This window comes from Orycteropus afer, unplaced genomic scaffold (genome assembly GCF_000298275.1).
Source record: "Orycteropus afer afer isolate SDZICR_OR568_19922 unplaced genomic scaffold, OryAfe1.0 scaffold00091, whole genome shotgun sequence".
Lineage (NCBI taxonomy): Eukaryota > Metazoa > Chordata > Mammalia > Tubulidentata > Orycteropodidae > Orycteropus > Orycteropus afer.
In genome coordinates this window covers 10740313-10743921 of record NW_006921678.1, presented here as the reverse complement: position 1 = coordinate 10743921, position 3609 = coordinate 10740313, and positions in this window count along the sequence as shown.

Sequence of the window (3609 nt, the reverse complement as noted above, 5' to 3'; positions counted from 1 at the left end):
CACTATGGAAGTAGGATTGCCCAACCTTCCTTCCGAGGAGTGGCTGGTGGGTTTGAACTGCCAGCCTTCTGGTGAGCAGGCAAGTGTCTTAACCACTATGCTACCAGAGCTCCCATCATTGAGTGTACTGCTTGATATAAACATTTGCTTCTTAATGTAAGGCTCACTTTTATGCCCTGAACCCCTTGTATTTTGGTCAAGTGAAAGTTTATACTTTTGTTTAAGTAATATGAAGATGTGTGAACAAAGAGTTTCCTCTGCTTTATTAATTCTCTGAAAGAAAATTATAGGACTAGTGATTTCATGGCATATAGTCACAGATTTTTTAAGGCTTAGGGGTATACATTTACTTTCTCCTTACAAAGTTGAGAAATGGGTCTGAAAATATAAAATTAACATCTTAACTAAGTTTTTTGCTTCCATCACAGATTATACTTTCCCACTTGAGAGCTAATGTGCTCAATATGTGTAATGTTCATCATGAGTGGAAATTGATTCCACAACAGCTAACAGAAATGACAACAACACCTGGAAAATATGTTGTTTTTGTTATGTGCCGTCGAGTCGGACTCATCTCATAGCGACCCCTCCTTGGGTTTCCGAGGCATTATCACTATAGAAGTAGATTGCCCAATCTTCCTTCTGAGGAGTGGCTGGTGGATTTGAACCACCAGCCTTCTGGTTGGCAGTCAAGTGCCTTAGACACTATGCTACCAGAGCTCCCTGGAAAATATAGTGTTTAATTTTATTAGATATTCTATATTTCACTTTTAATTCAGTTATCTGGGAAGAAAAACAATCAGCTTCACTATAAGGATAATGCTAAAAATTAGTTCAATTTGCAATTACAAAATGTTAAGTGTTAGAGTGTTTTGTGTATTAGCAAATACAAAGTAAGGAATACTACACACTTTGTTCAGCAAACACTTCTATTCATGAACAGTACAACCACAGTAGTCAATTTGCTGACATCTAGTTTCTCAACAAAGTCACAACGCAAAGTCACAACAATGGGAGCTTCCTAAGGCAAGATAACAGATTTCTTCTGCCATTATATTTGGGTGACCCTAGATGGCTTGCTTAGGAGCTCTGGTAGCTATGAGCGCAGTCCGACTCAACAGCACATAATAACAACAACAACAGATGGCTTGCTTTGTGTGTAATAAGTGTGTGTGTCTATTACATATTTACCAAATGTAAAACTGTATGTGCACTTCTTCCTGAGTATTGAATTTTTACGAGAGTATGCAGCTCAGGAACTCATCATGAAGGCAAACTGTTAGAAGACTGACAGTCAGTTAGAGATGGATAATCTTGGCAAATGATTTGGAAGAATGTTTTCTATTTCTTTGACTTTTCCAATATAAAAATTCTGGGGAACTAAGCCACATGATATGGATCAAAATGGCCTCTTAGTTAAACTCCAGTTAACAGGAGCATGAGCCATCTTTGCAATATTTTCTCTTACTGAATATACACATATACCATAAGAAGTCATTAAGGATAAATAGTCAAAGTAAAATGGGGGCAAAAATGGCATAATTAAAAAATATTAACTGAAAGTTAAAGCACAAATTTGTTGGACTGATGCTAGAAGTGAAAGTTAGAAATACGTAACAGGGAACAAATTTTCCAGTTCTCTGGACAGATCGACTACTGGTTTTATTTATTTGCCTACCTATCTTTCTATCTTTCTTTATTTCTATCTATCTATCTATCTATCTATCTATCTATCTATCTATCATCTATCTATCTATATATTTAGTAAGAGAAAATATTGCAAAGATGGCTCATGCTCCTGTTAACTGGAGTTTAACTAAGAGGCCATTTTGATCCATATCATGTGGCTTAGTTCCCCAAAATTTTTATATTGGAAAAGTCAAAGAAATAGAAAACATTCTTCCAAATCATTTGCCAAGATTATCCATCTCTAACTAGGTGGGAGCTCTGGTAGCATAGTAACTAAGGCACTTGACTGCTAACCAGAAGGCTGGCAGTTAAAACCCACCAGCCACTCCTCAGAAGGAAGATGAGGCAATCTATTTCCGTAGTGATACTGCATTGGAAACCCAAGGAGGGGTCACTATGATTCGGGTCTGACTTGATGGCATATAACAACAACAACATGGTACAGGTACATTTGATTTTGATAAAACTTTGCTCATATCCTTATGTTGGTACACTTGGAATCTTGCCACAAACAATTAAAAGTTTCAAAGGTCAAAAATGGCAACTTTGCTTTTCTATAATGTGACAGGCATTTGGATTCAGATCCAACTCCTTGACAAGTTATCTAGCTGGACATCATGAATCTTTGTAAAAGCTGGATGTAGTATAGAACAGTTAAAATTCATTCTGTGGAAAGGAGAGTAATTCATGTATGTTTTCCACACACTTTATCTAAAAATGTGGTAAAATGTATAAATATCGAACAATTCCAGAAGCATCAAAAAAAGATAGAAGGAATATACAATCACTGTACCAAAAACAATTGGTCAGCATTCAATCATTTCAGGAAGAACCATATGATCAAGAATGAATGGTGCTGAAGGAAGAAGTCCAAGCTGCATTGAAGGAATTGGTGAAAAACAAGGCTCCAGGAATTGATGGAATACCCACTGAGATGTTTCAACAAATGAGATGCAGAACTAGAGGCACTTATTCCATCTGTGCCAGGAAATTGTGAAGATAACTATCTGGCCAACAGACTGGAAGAGATCAATGTTTGTGTCCATACCAAAGAAAGGTGATCCAACAGAACGTGGAAATCATTGAACGATATAATTAATATCATAATGCAAGTGAAATTTTGCTGAACATAAATAAAACATGGCTGCAGCAATACACTGACAGGGAACTTCCAGAAATGCAAGCTGGATTCAGAAGAGGATATGGAACAAAGGATACCATTGTTGATGTCAAATGGACCTTAGCTGAAAGCAAAGAATACCAGAAGGATGTTTATTTGTGTTTTGTTGACTATACAAGACAATCAACTGTGTGGATCATAAAACATGACAGATAATGTTGCAAAGAATGGGAATTCCAGAAAACTTAACAGGGTCACAATGAGCCTGTACATAGACCAAGAGTATATCCTTCAAAAAGAACAAGGAATGCAGAATGATTTAAAATCAAAAAGGTGTGTGTCAGGGTTGTATCCTTTGAGCAAATTTAATCAATCATATATTGAGTAAATAATATGAGAAGGTGGATTATATGAAGAGGAATACCACAGCAGGTTTGGAATAAGACTCAAACTACCTGCAATATGCAGTTGATACAACCTCCCTTGTTAAAAGTGAAGATGACTTCAAGTACTTGCTGATGACAATCAAAGACCACAGTTTTCAATATAGATTACACCTCCACATAGAGATAACAAAAATTCTCAAAGGTGGGCCAGTAAACAATATAATAATAAATGGAGAAAAGACTGAAGTTGACAGGGATCTCATTTTACTTGGATCCGCAATCAATACTCATGAAAGAAGCAGTCAAGAAATCACATTTCAATAACATATCTGACAAGGGACTTATCTCTAGAATTTATAGAACACTCCAACACCTCAATAACAAAAAGACAAACAATCCAATTAAAAAATGGGC